The sequence below is a fragment of the Myodes glareolus genome, chromosome 3 (genome assembly GCF_982192425.1).
Source record: "Myodes glareolus chromosome 3, mMyoGla1.1, whole genome shotgun sequence".
Lineage (NCBI taxonomy): Eukaryota > Metazoa > Chordata > Mammalia > Rodentia > Cricetidae > Myodes > Myodes glareolus.
The window spans coordinates 101,182,654-101,198,115 of NC_142028.1; the positions used below are offsets into that span (position 1 = coordinate 101,182,654).

Genomic DNA, 15,462 nt, shown 5'->3' on the forward strand with positions numbered 1-15,462 from the left:
TACAGAGTTGGGTTGGTGGACAGGAATTGTTTGAATGTGTTTTTGTCATGATTTTGTTTTCTTTTTCTGTCAACTGTGATAGTTTTACTGGACTTGCATCTGTCCAGTATTTTGTATTTTGGAGCTTGTAGAACATCTCTTCAGACCCTCAGGCATTCAAGGTCTTCACTGAAAATGCAGGTGTTATTATAATTGGCATCCCTTTATATGTAAAATATGGAAAGTTTCAGAAATGTGTGGGTTATCTATGTACAGAGGTCATGATAATCTTGTGTCATTCCAATCTTGGGAGATGTGCAGGTAAAATGAACATACATTAACAATTCTATTTTCTTCCTCAATAGATGATAAAGATAATGCAAAAAGATTGCTTTTAATTAGCTATGGATCTCCAAACTAAAGTGTGTTATTAATAAATATTATATGGCAAGTTTTGTGGTCACATGAGTAAATAGATAAATCTTTAGTTTTTACTACAATAAACTGCTATTGAATATATATATATACATATATACACAAACATATATCTATATATGTGTATGTATTTATATGTACATACTCAGGATAAGACACATTTAAAAAAACGAAAAAAGAAGGAGTATTATTCATTCAGATGTACACTTATTTTTCTTCTGTAAACTAAGTGTATTTTCTTTGGTCTTTTCAAAAGGAATTCTTATCTCTTTATTAGAAAAAATGGAGTAACAGTAATTGTATCAAAGCACATATTAAAAATGGAAACTGGCTCTCTAACTGGGTAACAGATTTCAGGAACTATTGTTAATTTTCCCTAGAGAGGTGTTTGGGAATTCTGTGACCTTATTTTGACTTCTGCTGGGACATGCATGAATAGTTCTTTCTCCAGCATTTTCTTTCTATCACAGGCTTCCCACAGGTTTCTGACAGGCCGCTTGCTAGGGACCCTGGAGGAACTATTGCTGCAGAGGTCTCGGCACTCTCCCTGCTTGTGTGCTCACTTTCCATTTCCTGTTTGCTAGAATTTCCAAGCTTCTTTGTAGATAATTGCTTGAAAAATTCTCCAGGAAGAGATCTTGCTGTCTACTTTTTACAACAAATGACAGTCATTAGCAAAATTAACTAATTTATTTTGACTTGATACTATGTTTGTTAACCTTGTATTTGTGACTTATACCCTCTAAAGGTCCCATGTAGCTGTTCTAGGGCATGTGGTATTTTTACTCACTAAGATGAGGAGATTTTATTTTAAAGGATCAGCAAATATCCTCAAATACATGTCATGTGTAAATGTTTATAGATTGTTTGCAATGTAGGTTCATTTGTTTTGGTATCAATTATGCAATCATTTTTTATTACTTTTGAAACAAAGGAATAAACTCTCATCTTTAAAGTGTCAATGTAATCCAAGCATTGAGTGGTTTTGTTACAATTTAGTAAATGGACATACAATGAAATGTGCTCATAGAAGAACACTGTAAATGTCAAATTCATTCTTGAAACTTGGACAAATAAGCAGTTTATAAAAGTTAAAGTTGAATTTAAAGACCACAAAAGAAATAATTCTCATTCTAAGGTGATCTGACAATATTCTCCTGGTAATGGTAAAGTAATTCTTGAAACAGCTTAGGTCATGTTGTTCTTTTGCTCAAAGGTTCTCTTTTTTATGCTTTTTAAGAGGAACATTCTAAATGACTTTGAACTCAACCCACCATTTCTCCAACTATTTTCTGAATTTCTCTGTGACACTGTTTCTCATCCCTTATTCAAATTCTCACCCAGACAATCTCGGCTTCATGAATGCTCTTTGAACACATCATGTTGCATTGTATGGATATGTCTTATTTCCCTGTGATGCGGAACCTTCTTTACACATACGTTATCTCCTGTCTCTGACCAAATACCATCTTGTTTAATCAATTTATCTGTTTCTTTATATAAATAAAAACATTGTCCAGTTGTTACTTATCATCCAGTGATAACTACTCTCATTTAAGTAATGATTTTGAGGTATTCCACACATGAAATAAACAAGGTAAATATTCAAGTACAAACCTACATTAAAATTTGATTAATAGAAACTACTATAAAGGGATCACTCTTGTAGGTACATGGGAGTTTCCTTTGTACCAGGTTTCTATCTGACCCCAAAATGCCCTCCCATCAATATATCTCTTTCATTACTTTCCCCCTTCATCCACCCCATAACCCAGATCTTCATGTTCCCAAGGGAACCCCAGAAACAACAATCCTGAGCTCATAGGAGCTCACAGACTCTGGACTGAAGCGAGGGAACCTGCATGGGACCAACCTGGGCCCTCTATATATTTAACAATTGTCTAGATTGTTCTACTGTAGGACTCCTAGTGATAGCAACAAGTTCTGTTCCTAATGTTTCACTGACTTCTAGGAACCTATTCCTTTTACTGGGTTTCCTTGCCCAGCCTTAATACGGTGGGGGTGGGCGGAGATAAATCCTACCTCAACTTGATATGCCTATTTTGTTGATACAAAAGGGAGACCTGTCTTTTTCTGAATAGAAACAGAAGAGTGGATTGGGGGATATAGATTGAGAGAAGTGGAGGGAAGAAGGGAGGGGGAACTGTAGTTGGAATGTAAAATAAATGAATAAATTTAATTAATAAGAAAATAAAAATATGTCACAAAATTTTTGATGCATTTAATTATTATACACCATAGTTTAGCTTAACCTAACCATCTTCCTACATGTACCCATTTCAAATTAATAATCTCTTCTTTAATTATTATTGTTTTATGTATATACATATGTATATATGCATTCACATAAGTCTACATATATATATATATATATATATATATATATATATATATATATATATATATATATACAACATACTATGCCCTTTTAGGATTGCTCATATATATGTTCATTCATTCAAGACTAACCATTTGGATTTGGATGACCTATTTGATATCTCAGTCTCGATCTACTAAAAGCCATCTTTGTTGCCTCCAATTTTGGACAATTCTCCATAAAGTGCCTATGACTAAAAGTTTTCAACTTCTCTGAGGTAATTCTGGATGGAATGGTTGCCAGATCACATAGTGGATGGATGGATGCCTAGTTTGTAAGAATGTATGAAATGACTTCCATAACTTCTTACCATTTTGTTTTCCCACCAAAAATGAATTATAGATGCTGAGGAACCACATGCTTATCAGCACTTAATGATGCCAGTGTTAAAGATTTTAGTCATCCTGATAAGTATGCAATACCTTTTTTTGTTGCTTTAATATGCATTTTACTCATGCCTTAAGTTTTTAAGAATGTTTTAATATATCTATTTGCCATCTGTATATATTTACTGGTGAAATATCAGTTAAGCCTTAGGTCATTTTTAAAAAAAAAACAGATGCTTTATTTTCACATTTTTGAGAGTCAGAGATTTTTATCTTTTAGATGATAGTGTTTTATCAGAAATTTTTTCCATATGTGGCTTCTTTATTTCCTGCATACTGTGTCTTTCACAAAACAAATAATTGATTTCAATAAAATCCTGCTTATTGTTTCTTTATTTCAAAGATTTTAATTTTGGTGTCATATCTAAAACTTCACTGACAAACACAAGGTTATCTAATTTTTCTAGGAATCTAAAAGTTTTGTGGTTTGCATTTAGACCTGTGATACATGTTTAGTTGTGAGGCCTGTGACTAGGCGGACTTATTTGCATGGGAAACCCAATTACTCTTAACTTTTTTTTAAAATTAAAGAATATCTTCTTTTCATATTACTTTTTGTCTTTGACAAGATCAATTTATTATACCTATAGAATAATTTTTGACTTGTTACTCTGTTCTATGGAACTGTTTGCCCATTATTTTGTTTTCACCATACTTTTAATTACTAAGGCTTTATAAGCTTTTGAGTGAGGTAGTATTTGTCTTTTGACAAAAGTGTAAGGACTCTACAAACAGCATAGTCGGATGTGCTCATACTGTCAAGCTCAGTGATTTCAAGTAAATACATATAACATGACTCTTAGATGCTCCCAAGGATTTTGTACCATCAGAAAGGAAATAAAGTTTTCAGTGATTCTTGATTAATATATTTGTGCTTAGCATGTTGTAACATCTATCAAATTCTGTTCTTCAAATCATTCTGAAAAGCTCGCCCTTGTTCAAAAGTTGTGAAAAGCCACGCTACAAAAAAGCTTGATGGTAACAAAAGAAAATAAGTAATTGAAGCAAAAAAATACAATCAATCTGCCACATAGCATATTTATATATTTTGCTTACAGTCTCTATTTTAATATGTAATCTTTTAAAGGGTAAGGATTTTATCATTTCTATTAAATTCCTTATTTGAATTGCCTACAATTTGGCTGATTCATGATATTAACTCAGTAATTATTTGTTGAATAATTGTATGCATGTCCTATATTGCAGTTAGAGAGAGACGATCATATATAAGTCCAAGAACTTTGCCCTTATTTGTTTCCAGCGTCATTTACCCTGATGCAAAGCTAGTCGCATGAAGAACATGTAGTAAATATAAGTTGTATAAAGAAGTAAATAAAAAATAAATCCCAGAAAACAAAGAAAGCAAAATTTTATAATGGTACCAGTTTGTCCTTACTGATCACTTTTTTTCCCCAAGTGCCACCTTCTGATTTAAATAACTGTTCTGAAAAAGTCTCCATGACAGACAGAATTTTGGCACTTCTGAAGTGGTGATGGCTTTCTTCAAATCCTGGTAACACATAAAACTTAGAAAAGAAGAACTTCACGGAGCAATGAAGGAAAGATATACATACAATGATGCACAGGGTCCACCCAATTTGAGAGAATAATTGTAACTATAAAAATCAAACTGGAATTTAGGTTCCAAGAATCCCTTGAGTTTCATTAAGAGTAACATGGCTTACCCAAAATTGCTTCTAACCGTGTGCCTTTGCCAAATTGCCAGAGAGCAGAGCCAATTGGCATCTTTCATGACCAAGTCTCTTATAGACAAATGTCAGGTATAAGAAATATTGCTTTTATTACAAAGTTAACTTAGAGATAATTTCTACATTTCTCAATTACTTCCTGAATCTCATATTACAATAAAGATTCTTAGATAAACAGACTGCTTAGAATATACTTAAACCCTTAGTGATGTATAAGTTAGAATATTTTGAAAAATAACCTAGATTTTTGAATTTTTAATTGTGTACATCTTATGAAAATTCACTGAGTTTTGCGTTCAATACAATTTTACATGCATATTTCACACTAATAAAGTTTTTAAGTTGATTATTTACTTAATTAAACATTTATTTTAGAATTAGCATTATATTTAGACATTTTCTTTGAGGGTAAAACACTCAAGAATTTCTAAATGAAAATTTGAAAAATACAGAGGCATATATCTACTATAATTCTGATTTCTTTTCAACTATATACTTCTCTGGACTTCCTTTTATCACATTACAATGACCAACTTTTGGAAATTCCTTTATTTAAAAAAATAAAACTTAGTTCCCCTTTCCTTTGAAAGTCATGAAATATTTAATTGAATTTCCATATCTGTAACTTGGCCTGGTGAATTTGCTTATGAATTATTTATTCATTTCTTCATAAATCTAGTCTATTTTCTCCATTATAGTGAAGTAAATATTAAACTTATCTTCTTATTGAGACAGATTATATTTTAATTCCTTTTCACTAATTCCTGTACAAAAATTGACACATTTCACATCATAAGTCAATTTTCTAGACTTTTAAAATATGGCTTGTAGACTCTCTCAATACATTTCAAAATCAATTTGTCATGATGAAAGAAAAGGACATGCCTCATGTCTTATAGTTTGAAGATACCAAAGATGGCTCCTCTTGAGAAATAATGTTGAGGAAAATAACTACCCACTACTACACAAGCACCTCACAATAATAAGTAACAAAAGGACAGTTGCATCTATGAGCTAATTTTAATTGACTGCCAATGTTTACTTTAAAGATGGAAAAGATAAAACTTAAAAATTGAGTTAAAAAAAGGCTAAACTGACTTCACTGTGACAATGACAGTAACATTCAAACCGCTTCCTCAGGCCCATAGACACATGCCCAATTTATGTGCTAAACGTTCCAAGACAAAGAAGAAAGAGATGTGTTAATGATTAGACTTGCAAATTTCAAAGTACATAGTGTCAGTCTAGTGATGTTTAAACCTCCATTAAGAATAACTCAGAGGAACTGTAGCGTATTACAAAGTGGGATCATGAATATGCAATCAGCAAATGGTCCTGGAGCCCGATCACCATCTCTGTCAATTACAGGAGTCACTTTCTGTGACAGGACCTTGGCACTTTGACAGTGATTATACCTTTGCATGATGTATTACAGATATTATGCTTCACTTGTTTACAAATAAAACCATAGCTTACTCTTTAACTGTGAGAACAGAGTGCTTTAAGTAACAAAACATTTTCTATAATAAATCGTCCTCCTAAGTAAATCATCTATTGTCAGACCAGGAATATTATACAATTCTACTACTATGGCACAAAAGTAGCACCCCCAAAACTTGCTTTTATAATTTCTAAAAGTAAAATAACATGGAGTTCTTTCCAAGTGAAGGGAAAAGAATCTTCACAAAGAACCAGTTTACAATGTACATTACTCTAAAGGAGTGTTTTTTTTAAATACAGAGCAAAATGGGAATAATGGAGTAGAGATGCCATCAAGGCAATTAAAAGTTCTAGTGCTGGCTACAACAAAGTATGTCTGCCTATTCCATAACCTCTATATAATTAAGTCTTTACTACCATGAAAATAACACATATGAATTTTAGTAATATATATTTGAAAAAATGCTAATAACATAGGTTTCATAGATACAGTGGTTTTTGTTTAGCTTTTGAATCAGGAAATTCATAAATTCATCACCACAATATATTGCCAGTGTAATAACTATGAACACGGTTTTTTTTCAAATCACCTTTTCTCACCATCCTCCTGAGTAAACAGTGATAACTTAAGTATGGGATTTGTCAAAACTAGATTTGACAATAAGAACTCTTGTTTAAATTTCGAGTGATTGATATGGTGATATTCTCAGAGGAACTCAAGCTGGCCATGGCATGAAAGCTTCATCTCTGATGTCATAGAGACAAAGGTGCTCTATTGATAGGAATAGGAAGAGTCATAACAACACTATTACTCAGGTATGCATACTGTTAGCTACAATAATGATCTCCATGGCAAGATGTACCCCCTAGTACAATAGTGGCTTAAGTGTCACAGAAGTAACCAACCATTTTCTCAATGGATTTAAAGACTGCTACACAAACTGGAACCCATGCCTAGAGCTGTTAACTATGCTAAAACCACATGGCTGTCTGGGCCATAGGCCCTGGAGGAGTATGTAGCAGTTTTATTCTATTTTATTGACACAGGAACGAATTATTCTCTAAATCCTTATCTTAATTATAGATTGGTGGACCTTTCAATCCTCATGTGGAAAGTTTCTTTTCGCAGTAGGTTTTTGTTATACAGTGAGCCACACTGATCAACATGCAAGGAATAAATACTATAGAGTGGTCATCTATACATTGATATCTATATCACACCGCACTACCCACAGCTCAGGGATAACCATGGGAGAGGGGCCAGGAGGATTCCAAGTGCCAGACTGAATCTGTAGTAATATAGACATAATACTCCAGTTTTACACTCATTGCAAATTCACTGCAGCCGTGGATGCAAGCACAAGACCTCCACAAGAGCAAGTAAGCCGGAATCCCAACATGAATATGAGAAAGGCTCACAGAGAAAGCAATAAATGGGCTCAGAGGGTATTGAAATAAGGAAAAGAAGTGAAGGAATGGAAAGTATGTATCTCTGTGTGAAATTCATATTAAATGTATTTTTTAAAAAAGAAATTAAAATGTATTTTAAATCTCAATTAATTTTAGAAAAAAAGGAAAAGTACAGAAGTAAACTCTTGTGATAAATACTTAATTTCATTCTTTTCATTTATTTTACTCGAATAAATAATTCTTTTATTTTTGCTTGAACTTACTAAAATCATTTGAAAGTAAAATTAAATTCTAGCTTCTGGACACTAGAATAACAGGGTTGAATATATCTCTCCAACCAACTAGAACATTTTAAGTATAAGAATGGACTAAAAAATAATGTAGACAGTAAAGAGCTAAAGACTGTGACCAATGAAATATAAAAAGTAACGAGAGGGAGACTCAGGTCCTACTTGGTCTGTAAGCAGAGACAAATTTGGAACCACGGTTAGTAACAATCACAGATCTAGTGCAGTGGGGTGTGGTGAACTGAGGACACAAGAACTGGTTTGGGATGACGCTGTGGGTATGCCCTGGGAGAGAATTGTGAAGGGGAAATTAGTTAGCAAGTAAGTACTAGAACTCTCTGCAGGAATTTCCCTGAGAATTGACCTGTCTATTAAGCCATGTGTGTTCAAGGCAAAACTCTAAAACTAGTGAAACAAATCTTAGACTGTGGCAAATTAAGAATTCTTATAGCTTCCATAATAGTGAGAGTCACCCAAGCTCTGTAATGTCAGGTTAAAGGAATCTTATCACTAAAGGCATTCAGTACAGGTCAGGGAGATGTTATAGAATAAAAATGGGAGGTAAAAACAAAGCAAACTGAAAAATCAGTGTGCTCTCTTTTACTAATTAAGAGGCAAGTATGCAGGCTACCCCAAAACATAAAGATGACACGATATGGGTGAATCGAGCGAAGAGCTCTTAGCAGGGAGCATCCATCTGTGCTAGAGTGAATGTCCTTGGTGGAGGAACAAACTGACTCAATGAAATGTGCTCTGAAGCCGGGCAGTGGTGGTGCACACCTTTAATGTCAGTACTCGAGAGGTAGAGGCAGGCGGATCTCTGTGAGTTTGAGGTCAGTCTGGTCTACAAGAGCTAGTTCTAGGACAGGCCCCAAAGAAATGTGCTATGAAATGAAGTGTTTGATGATGAAGACAGAGCAAGAGAATTCTGCAGATCTTCATTTTGAGGGTAAGATGGCTTACAGTGGAACAGTTTGTGGGTTTCACCCTCAGGGACCTACCAAGAACTCACAGAGAATATCTAAGGAAGACACTACTGTGGTTCTAGCAGAAGTGATAAGAGAGAGAACTAGGAGCTGCTCGTACCTGAGAGACGAGTTGTGTCATAATAGGACATCGTCTTGTCCTGATTTTACTTAGGAGAAGAGCCTTATTCTTTTTTCAATGCCCTGAAAGTTTCTCATGTAATGAAAAATGACAGAAAAAATTTAAAAGCATGTGAAACCCACAGCCCAGGGTCACTAGACCAATAAAAGTCTAAAATTTCTGGATATAAAATAAATTTTTCTTCATACAATATATTCTTCTCAGTCAATATCATGGAATAACTTCTTTTCTTCCAGTCCTTGCCACCTTATCAATACATAGGTCCTAAAACACAGTTTAAAAAACTGTGAGACACTGAGTCACTGAAGAATAATTAGGGATGATCAAGTAGGGGGAAAATAAAGGCATTGAATTTTGGATCTCTGATATTCATTCATCTAGATCTATAAGCTAGGCAATATTAAATATAATCCAGCTAGAGCCAAACTGATACATAATCACATTGAAAATATACTTCATGAGTTTATGTTCCTTGAACTGTCATGATTGGTTTTAAATATGTCTGAGGCAGTATCTGAGCCTGAAGATAAAATAACCAGGAATAAACGTTGATAAAAAATAGATGCTGGTGTCACCAGAGGAGGAATTTCAAGTAACTGTGTTTAATATTCTAGTGGATTTTACTGCAAAGATTAAAAATACACACACACACACATACACACACACACCACATGTTATATAGAGCTAGTAATAGAAACATTAAAGCAGGATAAAAAGAAAAGACAAATAATCAAATCATTGTAAAAATAAATGAAAATTGCCTTTGATGACCACAGGAAATACTGTACCTGATAAGAAAAGACAAGTAAACTGGAATGTAAGTACATAGGTAAAAACAGGGGAAAGAAAACATACAAAATAGAACACCATACCACAAACTATGGTACAATATTTTCAAAGTACAGCAGACCCCCCTCCACACACACAAGAATGTAAACATATGCTCACACATATGCATACACAAGTTTCAGTGTGAACAACTTTTATTACTCTGGCTCTGGTAAGGGTATTCTTACTATACCCTGCATTCTATTCTATGTCTATGGATATTACATATACACATTTATTTATTGCGATAAATAAATGTGTTTAACAGAAAGAGAAGAATGAACAGAAGAGTTAGTTGATATGGTGATGATCAAAACCCAGAAGCTCTGACATACTTACAGCTCTTATAAACATCAAATGACAAACATCAGATCACAGATACAGCAAGAAAGTAGAACACCAAGAAAGAAAATAAAAAATATCCCGCTGTGAAGCATATTATGTTCAAACTAAAAATAATTAAGACAAAAAGAAAATGTTAACAAAAACCTGAAACAGAAGGAGTTATTTACTCAGGAGCAAAGAAAATATCACTAGACTATCAAAATGGCGCCGCTAATACTTGCAAGTTGATACTAAAGATTTTATGAGAAGAAAAGACCAGAATAATTAGCAGAAGTGACTGAAAAACAATTTTGAGGTCACGTAGGAGTTGGGTGGTAACAGAATGTTCAGAAAATTGGTTCATTTTCATAGTTGGACACTTATATGCAAGGTTAAAGGTTGTACTTGTTGCATGATTAACAAAAACTCTGAGACCGAAATTGGGGTTCAAGCTGAAGATCAGAAAAGCAAAAAAAAAATAAAAAAATAAAAAAAATAAAAAATAAAGCCAGCCACTGGCTCTTACCTCTACCTCAGTCTGAAATGGTGAACCTGCCTCCAGGAAACCTCTGAATGAGAGTGGCTGAGAACTGTCTCATTCCATTTTATAATACTCTCTAGTTCTGGAATTAAGGGACTGCACCACTATCTCTTCATTTCTTTTTTTTTTTTTTAGTAACTTTTATTAAATTATAAAAGTTTCCATTTCCACCCCCCCTCCCAACACCCTCCCACTCCCCCTACTCCCCCTCCTCCTCCCTCTTCGTCCCCCAGGGCAGTCAGGGTTTCCTGCCCTGTGGGAAGTTCCAGTTCCTTCCCCCTCCCTCCAGGTCCAGGAAGGTGAGTGTCCAAACAGACTGGATCCCCAAAATCCATTATATGTAGAGGAAACAGGTCCCAGTGTTATAGTCAATGGCTTTTCAGAAAGACTTCGGGTCACATAGATCCTGCATCTGACGAAGGACAGCGATACAGTCGGTGACCCATATTGCAGCACCGGACTGAGCCCCCCGAGGTCCAAATGAGGAGCAGAAGGAGGAAGAACATGAAAAACGAAATCAGTACTGCGAGGGATGCTATCACCCACTGATACAAGGGAACGGATCTGATGAGAGTTTACCAAGGCCAGTTGGACTGGGACTGAAAGAGGACGTGATCTAACCAGACTCTCCGAATTTGGCCAGATTCTCTGACTGTGGCTATCTCTTCATTTCTATGGCAAACTAGTGTGGCCACTGGGATTAATGGTGTGTCATTGTGGCTACTGGGATTAAAGGTGTTTGTCATTGCTGTCTGATCAGTAAGACTGACCAGTGTGGCTCTTTTACTTTTCTGATCTTCAGACAAGCTTTATTTATTAAAATATGAATAAAATGCCACTACAGGTACCTCATATTTTTCACAAACAGGAGAAAAAAAATGAGAAACAACTAAGTTGAAACAATGAGATCTTATGTTGAAGGGCTATAAAGGGCCATCTGAAAGTGTGCCCATTGACCAAAATCAAAGCCAAACATATAACCTGGCATTAGTCTATAAGCCAAGTCATAAAATAAATATCTGTCAATTCTCCATTGACTCAAACTTGTAGAAATGAATAATTGAGTAAAATAATCACAAATTGCAAATAAAAATGTTGGATATATCATCCTTAAAGAGATGGTTCATAAATCTTTATTTTGTTACTATGATTTTATATAATAACTTGCAAATAGTACACAATGTTGTAAAGAGAAAAAATACCTCTTCATTAAAGAAACCCAGCACATCTACCTCAGTAAGTAAAGATAACACTAACACCATATTGACAAACACATTCTATAATTTATATTCAGAGGCAAAAGTGCAATACACATGCACTATGAAATGCTGTTCAACTATAAAGAAAAGTGATATCATGAACTTTGAAGGCAAGTGGGTGAGACTAGAAAAAAAAAACTCATATTATGTGACATAACTCAGACTCAGGAATACAAGCATTACATGCTATCTTTCTCATCAAGTCTCTTAGATCCAAACCTTCAGATGTGAGTACATAGCATGGAGTAACTTTACAAATCTTCAGTAACAGCTGCCAAAAGACTCAGGACTGACACAGAAACATCTAGTTCTCAGATATCAGCATAAGTCACACCACTATTGCCCCAGTGAGCAGATCTTACAGTCAGTAGTGTTACAGACAAGTCGAATATTTACCAATATACATGGAGTCAAAAGTATGGGAAAATTCAAATAATGTCATTTTCATTGCCAACCAGGAATATAAAACTTAAACCTAAACTACGATTTAGCCATACAGTCACCAAGACATTGGAATAAAACAAAGTTAAATATTGGTTGCCAGGAGGATGTGGAGAAAGTGAAAGATCCACATTGCTAAAGGAAGGGAAAATATTAACAATTGCTTTGGAACGCTCTTAATAAATACAGAAATAAAACACAGATGAATGCGGCCCTGGGAATTCCTCTCGTAAGTACATTCACAGAGAAACCTGCCTCTATATCCACAGTGCATAGGAATAGTAATCAGATTCTTTTTTTTATTTATTTATTCACTGTATCTTGTGGTTTTGCCAGCATGTATATGAGGGTGTCAGATCCCCTGGAACTGGGGTACCAGACAGTTGTGAGCTGCCATGTGGGTGTTGGGAATTGAACCTGGGTCCTTTGGAAGAGCAGCCAGTGCTCTTAACTGCTGAGCCATCTCTCTAACTCCTCAACAAATGTTTTCACAGTAAGTCCAATTAAAATAGAATTAGTTATTACAGTATCCATGTAAAGCTCCTATTGCAAAGAGCCATGTTTTCACCACCCACCCCAAAGGCACAGAACCAGAATGATTTCATAGCATCACCTTGGTTGCAGGAGGGCAGATGGCTCAGAGGGAATGGAAGGGGCACACACTGATATGGGGACAGGACAATCTTATAACCACAGCTTTAAATTATAATAAAAACTTCCTTTAATAGAGGCTTGTAACATGGAAGAGATTTGTCAGATAAAATGTAGAGTTTTCCAACACACTGAAATAAAAGCCGATAAGTCACCATAACTACAACGCCCAATAATAAAAACGACAACAGCAAATTCACACGGTCCCTGTAACAGCCATGATCTGATTCACATGCTTTTGAGAGACGGCAAATACGGCTTGGTGGATACAGAGCGCTCTAGGGCTTTGAAGTCACTCATCTGACAGGGTTGTGGGATTGGTGGCTCAACTCAAGAAGTAAAGCAGGTCCCAGCACTTCAGTGTATTGAACATCCTTTAAATATCAAAGTGAGAAATAAGAAAACAACATAATCAGGCCATCAGAGACGCCAGGAAGCAAGGACAGCTGTGTAAAGAAAGCTTGTGGCTGAAGGGTGGCTCGCCAGCTTCATTTCTTTGGCTTCTTGGGTAGTGGCCGCCAGAACAGTAAGATGTGAGGTTCTGTTTCATGGATCATATAATGGACCCATCCCTGACTCTGTTGAACACCAAGATTTCTCCATTCAGATCCAGACATCAAATGGGTTTTAGGGACCAGCTTGGCTATGTCCTTGGGCAACATGACGTGCCGGTACTCGAACTCCTCGTCGTCGTATTTGTCCGAATAGTAAATTTGTTTGTGCAACATGACTGCTCTGCCCGAGGGCGCCCAGCCCCGCGCCGCTGGCCCGCAGACAACTCCCAGCAGCACGCCTAGTAATCAGATTCTTAAGCCCACATCATATTTCTATATTTCTTCTCTCTCTCTCTTTCTCTCTCTCTCTCTCTCTCTCTCTCTCTCTCTCTCTCTCTCTCTCTCTCTCTCACTGATTTCTGCCATCTTCATCACCATCCAAGTTTATTTTATTCTTCCCAGCATTACAAACATATAACTGATTATGAAATTAGATATTAAGTAGGAAAATCTGACTCTGTTAAGTGGTTACAATTAAAGTAATCAGCCAAGTCACATCTCACACTCTTACGTTCTGCATGCACAGTAACAATGAGGAAAATCTCTTTTAGTAAATTTTACGTTCATGATACCTCATCACTGATCACAGTCACTATTAGGTCTCCAGAATTTCTATCACCTTACTCTGAATGTCTGTGCTCTTTGACCAACTTCTTGCCATTCATCCTGAACCCAGCTCTTGTGCCTAGGATTCCCATACATGTTAAGACATATAGCTCACTTTTCTATGCCTGCTGCATTTTTATTAGCAGCATCTTTTTTATTTATTAGATTTTTTAAAAAATACCAATCCAAGTTCCCACTCCCTTACCTCCTCCCATTCCCTCCACACACCCTCCCACCCCACCCACATCTAATCCTCAGAGACAGTAAGGTGCATTGCCTTGTGGGAGGTCCAAGGCCCTCCCTACTATATCTAGGGTGAGCAAGGTATACATGCAAAGAGAATAGGACCCCAGAAAGCCAGTACACGAAATAGGGATGAATCTTGGTGCCACTACCAGGGGCCCCTCAGTCTGCCCCAGCCATGCATTGTCAACCCCATTCAGAGGAACTAGTTTGGTTCTATGCTTTTTCCTTCCTGGTCTGACTGGAGTTGGTGAGCTCCCATTAGCTCAGGTAATCTGTTTCAGTGTGTGTACCCATCATGGTCTTGACCTCCTTGCTAATATTCTCATTCCTTCCACTCTTCAACTGGACTTTGGGAGCTCAGTCCAGTGCTCCGATGTCGGTCTCTGCCTCTGCCTTCATCAGTGATTAGCAGCATCTTTTAGTACTGTGTTTCTCTAAAGGTCAAGCTCCTTTCTTATTCTTATCATTGATAATATTTCATTCTGTGTGTACACAAATTCATTTACAATAGGCAATTGTGTTGTTTCTGTATCTTCGCTAACTCACATTTAATATTACAAAGAAGATGTAAAAGTATATTTTAATACCCAACAGAGACCATGATGACATTACTTCTTTCTAATGACACCTGAGCCTGCAAAGAGATATGTTTCTAGAGAACTCCATAGGAGCTGGGCATGAATTTAAATTTGCTATAAACAAGTCATTTCTAGCTAGATTTCAAAGAGAACAGTTGACTTAAAAAACAATTTGCTGCATTCATTTTAGTGAAGCAAGCTTAGGAAAAAAAGGTTTTTTTTTTTCTCTATAGTTAAGGATAGAAAATTACAAGAACTAGTACTAAGAAACCCAAGTGGCAGG

The 15,462-nt window shown here is 35.8% G+C and overlaps 2 pseudogenes; both read right to left on the bottom strand.

Moving 5' to 3' along the window:
• Window positions 1-210: 210 nt before the first annotated feature.
• Window positions 211-311, bottom strand: LOC125412725 (U6 spliceosomal RNA; annotated as a pseudogene).
• A 13,152-nt stretch (window positions 312-13,463) lies between these two features.
• Window positions 13,464-13,982, bottom strand: LOC148122758 (cyclin-dependent kinases regulatory subunit 1 pseudogene; annotated as a pseudogene).
• Between the last annotated feature and the right edge of the window lie 1,480 nt (window positions 13,983-15,462).